The sequence below is a fragment of the Carlito syrichta genome, unplaced genomic scaffold, assembly GCF_000164805.1.
Source record: "Carlito syrichta isolate Samal-C Ts95f unplaced genomic scaffold, Tarsius_syrichta-2.0.1 Scaffold313120, whole genome shotgun sequence".
In the NCBI taxonomy this organism is placed as follows: Eukaryota; Metazoa; Chordata; class Mammalia; order Primates; family Tarsiidae; genus Carlito; species Carlito syrichta.
The window spans coordinates 350,312-367,089 of record NW_007257216.1 but is presented as its reverse complement, the minus strand read 5'-3'; the positions used below and the strand labels follow the sequence as shown (position 1 = coordinate 367,089).

Here is a 16,778-nt window from a genome sequence, read left to right as displayed (position 1 = left end):
AAAAAAAAAAAAAGGAAAAACAAAGACGAAAGAGTCATTGCTGGGTCTCTACCACATGTGTGCTTAAGAACAAACAAAGGCTTGAAGGCCCATGTATATACTCAGACCACAACTATCCCTACACCTCTTTGCTGGTGGGTCATCTGGTAAACCTGTTCACACTCACATACCTCTTCCCCAATTCCTTTCCAAGGTCAGAAAGTGTTCTAGGCTCTGAAATCTCCTGAGGCATCATTACCTTCAAGCCTGTCGACATTTCATGCTTGAAACCTGCCCTTCTGGCTTTGAAACATTATATATGAAAGTAAATATTTGATGATGACTTTTCTAAGGAGGAGGGGGGAAAGCTTTTTTAAAACAAGTACCATCTATTGTTTCCTTCATGTCCGTATTGCCTTGGGACAAGTTTCTTGGTTTGGTTTCAACTTTTTTCTCTAGTCTACCTCTCCAATTCTTATTATTCAGCTTATCAGAGGGTAAAAGAATGAGTTCTCATAGAACTTAAGGTATAAAAACATTGAGACATTGAGTCTTAATTCAATGCTGCTATGTGATTTTAAGAAAAGAAAAGAAAAGAGAGATAAACAAAAGAAATTCCCAGTCTGGGATCTTTCTTCTGAATTCTAGTTGCAGTTCGATTTTGAATTGAAGCAGTGGCTGATGAGTAAGTCTGAAAACAATGTTTGTGGAGTTGGTATTCTCGATATTAAAGGTGATGGGGCTTGTCTGAGCCCTGCTGCTTTGTGGATTCATAAAGAGACTGGTTCAGCACCTCATTCCTAAGGCTTTCTGAAGCTGAGACAAAAGGGTCTGCCAAGATTTGATTAGCTGTGCTTCTGTTTCTTGATTTCCTAGCCTATTCCTTGATAGTGGAAAGCAGATATTTGTTTCTTCAGAGAGGAGGTACTGCATTGAATCTCTTTAATACTTGGGTGCAGAATGTCTCAAACAGGGCTCGCTGGATTGTGAGTGGCAGAAGTATGAAAGGGGAAGGTGAGGCAATAATGCATCAGCTCCCATGACTGTAGAGCCCTGCGTCAAATCTAAATTCAGGGGGAGACTAGAACCATGTCACATCACCAGTCTGTCTCCATCCACCTCTCTGCTTTAGTGGTTTCATTTTCAGGTGGACCTTTCCAATATGATGGTAAAATGGCCACCAGGCACCCAAGAGCTATGGCCTAGCTCCCTACTAGAATAGAGAGTGCCTATTTCTCCATGGATCCAGCAAAGTCTCGATATTCACTCTAACTGGCCAAGCTTAGGACCCTTTCCATTCTCTGAGCCAATCACTGTGACCAGGGTGGGGAGAGTCATTGCCTGATCAGGCTCTTGATATACTCCAAGCTCTGGAACTAACAACTGGTTGTGCATTCAAACCTGGAATCCATGAATTGAGTATTCAAGAGGATTGACCAGTGCTCTTCATGGTATAAAATCTGCACACTTGCTGTTGAACAGATTTGGTAAACAGAACCTAGAACATGCCTAGAATAGAAAAGATTCGAATCCTAGTTTCAATACTAGGTAAAAGTGCAGAAAAGCCTAAAATGTGAGTTTTCTCATCAGTAAAACTTGGGGAAAAACTGAACATTTATAATTTCCTTACACAAGTAAAATCAGACAACACTAAAAATGCAAAATATTAGACTTTTTGAAAAATACAAAGTTTTTTATGGTAACCTAGCAGATCATCTATGTAATCCCAAGCAAAGATGAGAGTTACCATTTATTCTTAACTTTGTGCCCAAGTATGTATTTTTTAAAACTTGCTGTATGTCTGTATGTTGGCAAAAGGCAGAAATGGTGGTTTTTTTCTTAACCTTGTCTGCATAACTGAAAGTGGAAGACAAAAGAGTCGTTGAATTCTCAACTGGGAGAGAGTACTGCCTCTTCTACCTGCCAGTGTGTGGCGCTGTATTGTTACTTCTCTCCTGAGCCTCATGGACTCTCATCGTATGGGATGTCCCAAAGCAGAGCCTGAAACAGAGACTTGAGTAGAAGTAGTTTATCTGGAAGCAGGCATGAGAGAATGGGGAGAGTGAGGCAGGCAAGGAAGATGTGTGAGTGTGTGTTATTGAAGTCACTTCTACAGAAATTGGGAATCTTCACTGGGACTTTGATTCCAATGAAACTCTCTGAAGGCCACAGAATTGCCTATTGAAAAGACGAGACATTTATCCACTGGCTCCTACCCTTCTCTGTCATTTGAGAGCTACCCCTAAGGTAGAACTTGCCCACACTTCTAGGCTGTGCTAGCATGTGATTAAAGCAGGAATCCTAAGAGGCAAGGAATGACAGGAGCACCGCGTGTGCTTGAGGTTGGATGCTGGCTGCAGGAGGTGAGTCTCGGCCCTCCTGGAACTGTCCACACCACAGCTGCTGCTGAAATCAGACATGGGACAAGGGGAGGTGACATGGCCCCAGAGGCATTGACTATAAACTCCTTATCTGCGAAACGTAGGCGGTCACTTCTTTCAGCCCTTTAGTGTGTGGTTAGGAGGATCAAGTGAAATCCTTGAAAATAGGAGAAAAGGAAAGAGCTTTGTGTGAGAAAGAGCTTCGCAGACATTACAAACCAACAAAAATGTAAGGTACATATGGGTGTTATGTACCTGTATTTAATAATTAGGATTTCTTTTCAACAAAAATGGATTTTAGCATTCAGCCTGGGTGTGGTGACTCATGTCTGTAATCCCAGCACTTCGGGAAACCGTGGTGGGGGTTGCTGGAACCCAGGAGTTCAAGACCAGCCTGGGAAGCATAGTGAAACCTCATCTCTACAAATAAATAAATTAGCTGGGCATGGTGACACCCACCTGAAGTTCCAGTTATTCGGGAGCCTGAGGTGGAAGGATCGCCTGAGACCAGGAGGTTGAGGCTGTGGTGAGCCGTGATAGTGCCACTGCACTCCAACCTGGGTGACAGAGTGAGATTTGATTTTACAAAAAGAAAAAAAGAAAGAAAGAAAAGCATTTTAACATTCAGAAATGTGTCTAACATCTGAGGGACTCAAGGCCCGAATTCGTATATATATTATACATATATTTTTTACCTGTTTACCTTGACAAAAATGCCTTCACAATGTCCTGGAAGCCTCACTTTAAATTTAGAATTTTGGACACCCTGGAGTTCCAGGTGAAATGTGGTAAAAATGGAAAAAGACACCCTCTGGTTACAGCCCTTGTACTAGGAATTCTGCCTCTATCTCTTCTAGAATGTGTGACTTTGGTTGAGTTATTTTTACCTCAGAACCTCCATTTCTTCATCTGTAACATCAAGCAAATGCAGCCCTCATTGCTGGGTTAGTGCTCATAGTTCTTCATCAAGCGTTTGTTTATACATGTAGACATTCAATACGTATTTGTTTCCTTCCTACAATACTACCTTTTTCCTTTTACAATAGAAGAAATTGGGAGTCAATTTTTTATGTTACTTTGCCAAGGTAAAATGACTGGTTGGGGACAGAGTTAAAATTAGAACTGAGTTCTCTTGACTTCCAGCCCAGTGCTCTTTTTATAAAGCCCTGTGTCCCTTCATGTCTGTGATCCACCTTTAGAAATGGAAGCATGGACTCGGCCTGCCCAGAGCACTGCTGGATGAGGAGGGGAATCACCTCATCTAAGACTGCTATTTGATGTTTTCCTGGGGGAAAAAAAACGCTTCGATGTTTGTTGCAGCATTTAACATTTAGCTGCAAAATAAATCCATTTGTAAGCATTTCACAGTCTGTCCCATTACAGGTGAGTGCCTGAAATATGCATTTAGGGGGAGCTTTCCTGGGCTGTAAGTCAGAAGCACAAGCAGCAATTAGTATGTACTATGGTCTGAATGTTTCTGTCCCCTGCAACGTTCATATACTAAAATCCTACCCCTCAAGGTGATGGTATTAGGATAGGGCCTTTGGGAAGTGATTAGGTCATGAAGGCAGAGGTCTCATAAATGGGATTGGTGCCCTTATGAAAGAGCCCCAAGAGAAGTTTCTCACCGTGTAAAGACACAGTAAGAAGATGTATCTATGAAACAGAAAGTGAGTCCTCACCAGACGCTGAATCTGCTGGTAACTTGATCTTGGGCTTCTAGTTTCTAGAACTGTGAGAAATAAATTTTTGTTGTTTATAAGTTACCCAGTTTATGGTATTTTGTTATAGCAGCCTGAAAAGACTAAGACAGTATGAAAAGCTTTTGGAGGTCTTCAGTTATTCTGTTTTCCCCGAGAGGTCCAGTTCATGTATAATAGTGAATTCTTAACTGGGCTTGGTGGCTCAGCCTGTAATCCTGTGCTTTGGGAGGCTGAGGTGAGTGGATTGCCTGAGCCCATGGGTTCGAGACCTGCCTGGGCAACTTGGCGAGACCTCATCTCTACAATAAAATCAAAAAATTAGCCAGATGTGGTAGTGCATGCCTGTAGTTCCAGCTACTTAGAAAGCTGAGGCAGAAGGATCGCCGGAGCCCAGCAGGTCAAGGCTGCAGTGGCCAGGAGCGTGCCACTGCATTCCAGTCTGGGCGACAGAGTGAGACTCCAACTCAAAAAAAAAAAAAAATAGTGAATTCTTTTTGCTACTGCCTGTGTACAGAAACACATGTGACAAGTCTCTCCATAAGCCAGAAATGTTCCTTGTTACATCCAGGAGGCAGGCCTTTGGCAGGCCATGGCTAGAAAGTTGTAGAAATTGGTTTATCCCCAGATGTTATCCTTAGATTTAAACATCTTAATGTGAAGTTCTTGTCTAAGTTCTGTCACTGGAAGATTAGATCCCAGTCCTCTCTCTGTCTTATAGGCACTTAAACATCAGATACTTTTCTTATTTGCTATTCAGTGGGGATAATGATATCAAAGGCATTGTTAGGAGGTACTCTAACAAGAAAAACTACTTAACTGAGCTAGGCAGGATGCTTTGCATCTATAATTCTAGCTACTTGAAAGGCTGATCAGGAGGACTATTTTAGGCCAGGAGTTTGACACAAGTATGGGCAACATAATGAGATCCTATCTGTAAAAAATAAAAATAAAATATTAGCCAGGTGTGGTGGCACACGCCTGTATTCCCAGCTACTTGGGAGGCTGAGGCTGGAAGATCTCTTAGCCCAGGATTTTGTGGCTGCAGTGAGCCATGAATGTGCCGCTGCGTTTTAGCCCAGTAAGCAGAGAGATGCTCCTGGTTAATAAAAGATTAACCTGAGAAATTATACTAGACCAGGGTTTGGGGTTACTGAATACTTATTTACTAGTTACTAGTTTACTGATACTACGTTAGATAGACTTTATACATTTATGACGATCTCTTGGCTCATGGGCTTAGGATCAAGCAAATCTTTGTTTTGCATCCAGCTTCTTCCTCCCCTAAAACAGAGGCCCCTGCCCTGGTGTGAGCACCCAAATGTGCCCTCTGTAACTGCATCAGAGAGGAGCTTGGTCTCAGCCAGGCAGGATAAAAGCTTTTAGACGGCAGTAATCTTCATAATCTCCCCCACAGTTGGCCTGGGGGCTATTTATTAGCTTCCTTGCTAACAGTAGATTTTTAACTTGTAAGCACTATAGAGAAAAATTTGAAGAGGCAAATTCTAAGTAAGCCTGCAGGCTGTGACATATTTTGCAATGTTTTAAAAACTTTTACCTGCTTTTTAAAACAAAAAGGCCATGTGTTTGAGGTGAAGGAGAGTATTTCTTTTCTAAAGTAATACTAAAATTTTTTTGTGGGCAGCAGTGCTTAGTGTTTATTAAAATAAGCACCAAGCATAAATATAACTACCTATGTTTTGAAATATTTTGGCTATAAATATCTGAGAAACCTTCCTCCTTCTGCCTAAATATTTCCCCAGGGTAAGTGCCTTTCTTATAAGCAGAAAATATATGCTATGGTGGCAATGAAAACCAAAGGCCTGAAAAATGTTTCTCATCACTGAAGGTCCAGTTGGAGTGCCATGGCCCACATGTGCTATCTTTCAGGTTGGCTAATGGTGAAAAATAGTTTTCATTTAACTAAGTTTTTCTGTAGGTGTCAGATGACTGATTAAGACTGCATCATAGCTTTGCATTGTCACCTGCTGAAAAGGCAGACTAAAGCTTTTTTTTTTTTTTTTGAGTTGGAGTCTCACTCTGTCGCCCAGACTGGAGTGCAGTGGCCGCTCCCGGCCACCGCAGCCTCGACCTGCTGGGCTCCGGCGATCCTTCCGCCTCAACCTTCCAAGTAGCCAGAATTACAGGCATGTGCTACCACGCCCGGCTGATTTTTTGATTTATTGCAGAGATGAGGTCTTGCTGCCCAGGCGGGTCTCGAATCCATGGGCTCAGGCAGTCCACTCACCTCAGCCTCCCAAAGGCGCGGGATTACAGGCTGAGCCACCAAGCCCGGCTAAGACTAAAGCTTTTAATGACTGTTTTCAGTTAGAAGTTCACCACTGACTAATTTTGGGTACATGTGAAAGTTTTAAATATTTCAAAATATTTCTAGAATACAGGTCAAGAGATGTTGATCTCTAAATCTCAACACAAGACAGTCATACTAATAAATGAAGAGGAGAAATGCTTCTCCTCTTGTCCTTTTCATACTTTTCTGCCTAAATGATTCTCTAGCCCCTTGTAAATGCCTTCCTTAATAAGACTTGCAAAATTCATCTTCATTCAGAACTGCTTCTAGGCTGGTTGTGATATGTACATATTGGTTTCCCTTGAGAATCTGAAGACCATGCAACCTGGGTGTTTTAAAAGTATTATTTGCCTGATATTTTTTGTCAAAAGTCATCTTTCTATTTCATCATCTACAAATAGCAAGTGAACTTAACTAGTTTCCTCCCAGGAATTGATCCTGCAAAGGCTGTTACTAAAATGAAGACCAAGTCTGGGATTTAGAATGGAAGCTAAGCAGAGTGTGGATTTTCTTTGAATTGTTCGAAGGGATGATGTGATATGACTCATGGTCAAGGTCAAAAGCTATGAAGGTTAAAGGAGTTTCTCACTCATAATTGAGTCTTACATCTAACTTGTGATATCATTTCTGGGTTTTAAGCTTGTCCAAATGTGGAATCAGAAGAGACAGTTCTGAGCCAGCCTCTAATCCTGGTACAGTTGCTTGATTCCAGTCCTCTGTTTCTTTATGTGTAAAATTAGGCTGGATGCATGATGTCTAAAATCCTGTGACTCTGCTTGTCTATCATCATGATGTAGGTGAGGCAGTATAGACTCATAGTTTAACATGCAGGTTCTGGGTTGGCATCCCTAGTGCAAACCTTGTCTCCACCACTCTTAAATTATGTGGTCTTTGTTAGGTTATTTAGCTTCTCTGGGCTCCAAAAGCAGAATGGGGATAATAATTCCATACTATACCTCACAGGGTTATTGTGAAGTTAAATGAGTTGACATACATGAAATGCTTAGAACAGTGTCTGGCCCATAATAAGAAGTGTTCAGTCAGTGCACACTATTTCTATGATGGCTTTCATGAAGGATCTTTTCTGCTTTCCTTCATAGCCATGGTTTTTCCTGGCTGTGAGTTTTTATGCTTGCTGTTCTCTGTGGGGATAGCTCTTCTACCTCTTTATTTAGTCAACTCTTGTTAATCCTCCAGGACTCCTCCTTAAGTGTCACTTCCTCCAGGAAGCTCTGCCTGACTGCCTTCCTCCACTCCCAACTGGGTTAGGTATCTGCAACATTTACTTACAGTAGTCAGCACACTTGTAGTAGTTCAAGATCACTTGTTCAAGAACTGTTTTTCTCCTGGAACATGAGAGCAATGTCTGACTTGCTCCTTTCTGTGGAATACAGCACCCAGCACTGAGGAAACGCACCACATGTCAGATAGTTGCTGGTGGACATTCGCACACAGGCCGTCATGGGCTTGAATCTAGAAAATATCAACAACTAGTTGGAGCTTTGAGCAAATTGGTTAATCTCTCTAAGCCTTGCTTTCTTCTGCTGTAAGATACGGCTGATGATAGTAGCCACCACAGAAATGTTGAGAAGATGCAAAGATCTTAGAAGAGTACAGCACTTAGAAGAGTAGCTTATGAAGGATTTTGTATTATTAATTAAGTAATTTATGTGTTTCAGTCAGGGTCTCTGTCTCCCAGGCTGGAGTGCCGGGGCATGATCACAACAATCACAACTGACAGCAGCCTCGGCCTCCTGGGCTCAGGAGATCCTTCCACCTTAGCCTCCTAGTAGCTGGGACTGTAGGCATGCATCACCACATCTAGCTGATTTTTTAATTTTTTAATTTTTTTGTCTGGCCGTGAACTTCTGGGCTCAAGCGATCCTCTTGCTTTGCCTTCCCAAAGTGCCGAGATGATAGTTGTGAACCGCTGCACCCAGCATATTCGTTCTTTTAACCTGAGCCATATGCACATATATTGCCACACTAGCAGTTATTTATTTTCAAATATGTAATTTAAAAAGCATTGCACACAAGTGGCCCAATCAATTTTTTACCACTAATGTCAGATGTAGTAACCAACATCCTGCCTCATCAACTCAGAAATAAAACCAGGCAGTACATAGTATGGATCTACACATATACCCCTCCAACACTTCCTCCACCCCACCACTGCCCCACTCCAATCCCAATGGAAAGTTACTTATTGCTATTGTTTTCTCCTCATAAAAAGAATATCAGTATGTGGTAAAGCTTCAAATATTACCTAAATATATGTGACTAACTTGAAAGTTCCTACCGTAATTTTATTTTCTATGGAATGCAAACTATTGTCTCATTGCTCTTCATAATAAGTAAGTGAATTGCCAACTTGCTTCATAGCAAAAATTAGGCAAATGACTGCAGTATTTAAAAGTGGCATAATACAGTGTTGGTTTTCTAACCCCTAAAAGTTAGAATTGAAAATATTTAAAGAATCGTTCTTATACAATTAGTTAATTTGGGGGAGAATGGAAGAACAAACAAAAATTCCCTTTTATTTTTAAGAAACTGTACTGCTTAAGTATTAGCCTTCCTTATTACCACCAGCAATAGAATCAGATATATATAAGAAAGGGGTTATCTGGATGTCAGCTGGGATTTCATATTACATGCAACAAGTGGTGCTTCATGACGCATTCATTTTCTCACCTTTGGTTTTGAAATAGAAAATTTCAGAACTACCAGACTGGTGCCTGATCCCAGAAATTCTAGAAGCCATCAAGTTCCTCTACTCAGGCCTTAATGGAAGGGCCGTTCTGAATGATTTTACAGAAGTCTGACTTACAGTTCTACAAATTGATCCCTTAAAGCTTTAGTCCCTCCTACCCGGGCCTTTCTGCTGTAATTCCTGGTCAGCTTGATGAGCGCTGACACAAATTGAATTCTTGTGTAACAGCTTTGGGAGCCATTTGTAAACTGTATAAATGAAAAGTGTGCTTTCCTGTTGCCCTGCCTGGGACAAATTGCCTGCTGAGTTTATCATTACTGCATTGTATTCATCTGTTTGTCATTTGGTCAGGTTACACTAATTTGTGAATAAAGAAAGAAGACTGAAAGCTGAAGGTCAAATAAGTATAACTTTTATTTTTTTCAACTTTGACAACAACTGAGTGGTTTTGGACTTTTCTCTGCAATTCATTTAGTGTGGAGCAAATCCTGTGTAAAACAAGTTTGTAAATTGAAAGAATTGGAGACTCTTCTGAGCATGAGGTTTTCTCTCACTCCTGTTGTGTTCACCCTCGATAATCTGTGGGATCATATCTCTTTTCTTAGAGCAGGGTGCTTCACCGGGAGTCCATAGATCCCCAAGTGCTTTGTGGATAGAATTCAAGGGGTCCCTTGACCTTGATTGGAAAAAAAATTACATCCTTAGCTGGAATTTAACATTGTCTTCAAAAATGAGTGTGAGCAACAGACCACAGTGATATAACAATTCCTGTGTCCATGTCACCATTAGGATTACAAGTATTTTCTTAACTAGTTACAATTGTTGCTCATATCTCAAAATACCTGTTATGTTTATCAGTACTTTGAAATTATTGCAGTTATTAAATCCATGGCTTGATTTTGTTATTTAATGTATCAATAAAGTATATATATTGCCATATCACTTTTTATTATTTTGACAACTGTTTTCAATATAATTGGCTTCCTTTGTGAACTTATATATTTATTTTATGCATTTAAAAGCGTTATTCTGAGAAGTGGTTCATAGGTTGCATCAGATTGTCAAAGTGACACAAGCCAAATTAAAGACTGTTGTCTTACATCAGGGATTGGCAAATTTTTCCTCAGAGGATCAGATAATAAATATTTTGTGCTTTGTCAATTGTATAAACTCTGTCTCAACTGTTCAACTCTGCCATTATAGCTGGAAAGCAGTCATAGACAATACCTAAATAAAATGGGCATGCTTGTGTTCCAATAGAACTTTATTTACAAAAACTGGCAACTGGCTGAAATTTGCCAAACCTTGATTTAGGGCATCATCTTATTCCTAAGGTTGAATTCTAGAGATAATTAAATTCAGCTCAGCCATCCTTTACTGGATACCTACTATGATCATATATTTATACAAACGTGTGTAGTGAGTATTTTATATGTGCAAAATGTGTGCAAGTGGTTTACGTATGAATAAGCTATAGCCCTAATCCTTGGACTATCTCCTGGGGAATGCAGACTGGTATAGTTCAGAGGAGTGAGTGTTGCAGACAGGGGTGGGAACCAGGGGTCTAGAGAAACCCAAGCTTGATCTGACCCAGTTTTTGAGGAGTCTAGAAGCCTTCTTATAGGAGCTAAGACAGACATATTAGAGATAACCAGGCAAAATGGGAGGGAGGAAGCAACATGAAAGGCTTAGACCAGTGGAAGCCACTTAAGCAACGACTTGGAGGCAAGAAGAAAATGTTCTTGGAACTGCTTAGCAAGCCTGGAGCTCTGTGTGGTGGAGAGATGGGTAAGCAAGAAGCAGACCAAGAAAGGCACTATAAAGGAGCTCATACGTCTCCTGAGGGGAATAAGGAGATCTGGAATGTTTAAGCGGGAAAGGAGCTGGTGGTATTTTGATTTCTGAGAGATCATGCGACATCTCAAGGAAGACAGAGCCGAGTATGACAAAGTCACCTGCTACTGAGCTTACAGCCCAATAGGAAGGATGGAGATGTAAAATTACATTAGAAGGTTATAAAAATCAACCTAATAGTAGAATCAGGTTCAACTCATGGGGTGGTCCAGAGGAGGTTAATTAATTCTATTTCCGAGGTGATGCATGAAGGAATAACATGAGAAAAAATACTTTGGGAAAGAGCCATCAAATCATCCAAGGTCCTCCAGAAAGCATTAAATTGTTGGTTCGATGTTGAGAGAGAGGCTGCACATATCAGGTTGTACTATACTTAGGCTTTTGGTCTATTGCCTCTCTGGTCAGTAGAGTGGCCTCCACTGTTAAGGCCATGGTGAATTGTCTGCTGTGTCCCCTAGAGGACAGTTTTCTGCTCCAACAAATTCCACTCTCAAAGTATTTTCCCAGCAGGACTTAACCACTTTTCATCCAGTTTCCTAATTAACATTTGAAACATGCTTGAGCTTCACATTTCATCTCTGCTCCAACTTTCTAGAGCAGTGGTTCTCAAATGGAGAGGTGACTCATTAGAGGGTAATGAACTCAGTTGAGTGATGTTGGCCAACAGTTTTTCAAGAGTGAAATAGAAAATAAAATAAAATACCAGAGAGTATTATTACACATAGTAAAAATAAGAATTATGTGGTGATGCTCATGTTTCAGTTGTGTGTGTGTATGTGTGGTGTTTGCTGGGTTACAGTGTCCAATATATGTCTTACTGTGTATTCTCCAAAAACATAGAAAACCATAGCTCTGGAGTGCAAGGATCCTAGGGCATATTTGAAGTTTAGTAGCCTTCATTTGCCACATTCCAGCATTTGGTTCAAGTAATAGTTTCCTCTCAGTGGCTGATGACACCTGCTTTCTTTATTCTTGGAATTTTAGAGTTGGAAATGCCATCTAAGTTGGAAATGCCATTCTGGGAGAAAAAGTCTAGTCCACTGTGTGTTAAATTATGGGACACAACACTTCAGTGAGTGGTGAGACCACTTTAATGGGCTTTTACCAGACCATTTTTTACTTTTTAAAAAAAAGGAGAAGAAAGGAAAGAAAAAGGAGAGAAAGAAAAGAGCAATGTGTATATCCTAGTAAGAATAATTATTTTCTTTTGAAACATTTTTTCAGCTTCATACCCATATATAAGTCATACACATAATATACGTATTTATATGCATAGGTTTATTGGGTTACCATAGAAAAACATTTTTCTTACTATGGTCAAGGTCAGAGACACTGAACTAAGTCCAAGCTCCTATCCTGTTCAGGCAGTCACTCGTAATATCATCATCCCTGATTGATAGCCACCCAATTTTGTTTCAATACAGCCACTGATGCAGACAGAACTCATGTCTTCTGAGATAATCAGTATCATTGTTAACCATTCCTGATTTCCATTGAAAGGTTTTCTTGCCACTGGCTTTTTTAAGGAATCACTGAACCTCCTAGTTCATTATGGAAAATACAGAAGGCATCTACACCATCTTCATTTGACACATGGTCTGTCTCTGACCTAAAGGCACCACCCTCAGCTTACTACATCTTCTCCAACCAAGCCAGGCAGTACCAGCCCTTTGAGTCCTGTCTCAAGTAGAAATGGATCTAGAACAACTACCGCTAAGTGAGCATCATAGAAAGTCACTTCTCCCCAGGATATGGCCTTTTCAACAGCAGCTGTTTCAGATAATTCATATTGAGTTTATGCCCAATATTTTAAAGTCCAGGTATATGCCTCCACCCTCCCATCACAGATTTTTGTGGTTTTCTCTGTCTTACATCTATGCAATTGACTTAAAAGAAAAAAAAAACGAACATAAGATTTTACATTCTTCCTGCTAAACTTCATCTGGGTTGGCTTTGCTTTTGTGTTGCTATATATTGAGATAATTTTATATTTTTATTCTATCATGCATCTTATTTTTGAAGGCCATTTCCCAGGCAACTATTCACATTCCCTAAAATTCATCTAGCTTTTTTTTTTTTTAGCTTTTATTTTTATTTTGGAATTGTGGGGTACATGTGAGGATTTGCTATATAATTGCATGCAGGCGAGGTTTGGGCTTCTAGCTAACCCTTTCTTCCCTGGTAGTAGACACGATAACCTAATGGGTGGTTGTGTGCCCCATATCCCTACTTCTTCCCTCCCTTCCCCTGCTGGCTATTTTAAATACAACTGGTTATGACTCTCTTCTTCTGAGTTTGAGCTACTGTGGTCCTCCTTTATGTTTTTAACTTTTCCATAGAAGTTCTCCAATTAAAGGTAAGGGAGCAGAGCTGAGCCTTCTATATTACCTTGAGGACTTTTTATTTTCTATCAAATTTTTCTTCTTCTTAACTGAAATTGTTTTTGGGAAAACGCTTCCCACATTCTCATTTGCCTGTTTGCCCATGTTTACCCATTTGAGCTTCTCTGAGACATGTGGGTACTCCAGGTAGGCTTATAATTTAGAAACCCATCCAAGCAAAAGTCATCAAATATTTCTAACTTTTATTTCTCATTTTCTCCCAGGACCTTAAGCAAGGACTTTTAAGGTGTTTGAGAATTTGCTTTTGTATTCTTTTAGCTACAACTTCATCCTGAGAACGACCGTGAAGAATGACAAGAGGGTGTGTGTACTTATACACAGACACCCATATATAAGGGGGATCAAAAAAAAATCAGAATTTATTAAAAAATTGTGTGTTTATTTTTACATGTTTAAACTTAAGCCACCTTCAGAGTACTCTTCATTTGATGCAGTACACCTATTGAGACACTTTTCCGACTGCTCAGAAGTTTTTGAATTTGACAATTTTGATGCCTTTTAGTACTTCTGCCATTTTTTGTTTTACCTCTTTGACATCAGCAAAATGTTTCCCTCTGAGTTCTTTTTTCATTCAGGAAAACAAAAGTCGCTTGGTGAATAGGGAGAGTGGAGAATGAGGGTCAAAAACTGCTGAACACTCAGCGTAGTGTGGGCTGATGTACTTGCAAATCACCCATTACAAAATGGACAAATGCGTTGAAAGAATCTCCCCCCAAAATTTACTGAAGCTGATTACAGCAATGCTAGCTGGTGCACTGATGCCGAAGGGTTCCTAAAACACTTACCTAGTGGGGAAACCTGTTCTACAAGGGGTCTGCCCTCCAAAATATAATTCTGTTTTTTTGAATCTCCCCTCATATCTTGGCTGTAAATAGGTATATATCTATATACTTACCCATTCACTTACCCTAAAAGTCCTAACCTGATATTGTTGGAATCATTGATGAGAATTAAATGTTTAAGGTCAAAGTCAGAAATCATATATTTTAAATGATACATAATACTTAAACACTATTTTAAAATAAATTGTATAAATGTGCATCTATTCACCACTTTTTAAATATAGGTTAAGTTCTTTACTTTGAAGGTGGGCCCACTGGTTCGGGTACCCCCCGATATTCTTGCATAAACCTTGCCTATAAGGTATAACCTACAATTGCTACTTACAGTTTTTTCAAGTGAACCAAAATACTTAAACATTATTTTGCAAAGCTGAGTGCAGAATTGGGAATAAACACAACTGACACTTGATAAGCGAGTAGCTCAATTGGTGGAAACAAATGCAGATCATTGGTTAATTTGGTGAGTTAAGTAAAGGTCAAGAATAGCCATGACTATGTGTCTATGCAGAGAGGTGCTGCCAAATAATAATTTTCCTACTAATGGCTAATGTTTTTATATGCCGTGCCCATCTTTTGTATAGATGAAATGATCATTCATATCAGAGACTCATAATGTTTATTCTCTTTGGATATTCCAGTTGATGTTTTGAAGGTAGTTAGCACTTAATAGATTACATGACAGACAGAGCTTATGTTGCTCTGGTCTCTTCTCCACCCAAGAATGTTCTATTCCTTTTCAGTTATCCAAACTTAAATATATTCAAAATCTAACTGAAGTTCTTCCTGGTCTTCATAGACTTTCCTAAAGATTCCAGCTCACAGTGACCCATTCACATATAGCTCTTGAAATTTGCTATTTTGCACTGGCTTCCTACTGATCCCTAGAGGCACTATTTCTGCACTGATCCTCAGATGTATTATATCCCCAATTACGTTATAAACGCCCTGGGAATGGAAATATGTTTATAGTCCGTGGAGCCTCCCAGGATATAACTTCTGTGATGGATGCCTGGTTGATAATCATTAATCACTTGCCAATTGACTAGCCCAAGGCAACCACTTATGGGGTTTGATGGTACCAAGAAAAATGATTGTTCACTAAGGCTGATATTGGTGATGGGCAAGGTGTCAGAATATCACAAGAAAGGGAATAAAACAGAAAGATGATAGCACCCACTGGTTCTGTGACTTTGGGTAAATTATTTCCTTCAGTGTCAGTGTGGATAAAATAAGAGACAAGACCAGATCAGTGACTCTCAAAGCTTTGGGGATCATGATTATCTTTGAGAATCTGATAAAAGCTAAGGATCCTTAGAAAAATGAATTGTCTTCACATATAAAATCTTGCATACAATTTCTGAGAGTCCTCAGACACTTGGACCAAGTGTTCTCTTAAGATTTCACCCAGCCCTGATAATCAGGCTGGATTCTAACAACCAGTGGTAAGTGACAGAATGAACCAGTGAGTGAGTGAACCTTGATTACTTGAATCATGAATTGGGTTTTGAAGAGCCATTGCTGGCCACATTGTCTATACCCTACCTGAACTCCCTTGCCCAGCCTCCTTAAACCCTATCCTACTACTTTGCAAAATGCTTGAAGTACAGGTCCTGTTAATGGCTGTCCATCTTTACTGGGGTGGTAGCAGATTCTCAGTCAGCATCTCCCTCTCTAGCCTTTTCATTGTTAGAGAAATTGCCAAGATGGTGTTGCTATGGTGATTTGACTGGCAACTTTGTAGTTAGGATAAAGTGATTTTCTTTAGCCAAAAAAGATAAAGCTATTGTTGTTAAGGATAGTTTAAGGCAATACTTTTGCCTGGTTGTCTCTCTTTCAACCTAACCTTTGTCCTTTTGTTCCTCAAGAGACTCAAAAAACAATCAGATGAAAAACCCACGACAAAATCAGAGGCAAAATGTTCAAGGTTTGGAGCTGGTATTCCATCTGCATGAGGTTGAAACTAAATGTTAATGGTTTCAGTTTCTTATTCACTGAAAATAGTTTTCTCTCCTGCATTAAATAGACAACATATATAAAATAATCTCTTTTTTGTTTTGCTGTAATTTTTACATGGAGACTGTTACAGATATTTGCAGGTAGCCCTGGGTAAGTAACAGCACATTCTGAGAACAGATATGGGTTATTTCCTCTATAAATATCACCAGGGAAGCTTAGCAAAGGATAACTGGGAGAGTTTTATCTAAAGATCACATCTTTTCTGACTTTACTTTTAGGTATCCCCTGTGGCTTTCCTCTGTGAAGTTATTTTGTTCTAATTTGAGTTTGTAAACCCAGTGTTTCCTTCCACTCACTGAGGTTTTCTCTTTGATGATAAAGTCAGTTTACATGAGAAGTCCATCTTTAGGGAAAGAATATTGGGAAAAATAAACCAGCCCTACTTCCTCCATGGACAAGCCCTATGAACTCTGCTTTTCCGAATACTCCTCAGTGTGGTGAGCCTGTGGAAGCATCACTCACTGGGATTAAGGACTCTATCTGACTTTCAATAATTCCTGCTAATGAAAAACTAGACAAGCACACAGTAAAAAAATCTGCAGTTCATCCAGGCATCTCCTTTTGGCAAAATAGGTCTCAATTT

The 16,778-nt window shown here is 39.8% G+C and overlaps 1 protein-coding gene across 3 annotated transcripts in view; it reads left to right on the top strand.

Moving 5' to 3' along the window:
- EGFLAM (EGF like, fibronectin type III and laminin G domains) overlaps positions 1–16,778 on the top strand; it is a 195,458-nt gene that overhangs the window by 92,430 nt on the left and 86,250 nt on the right. The gene's annotated exons all lie outside the window — the stretch shown is intronic.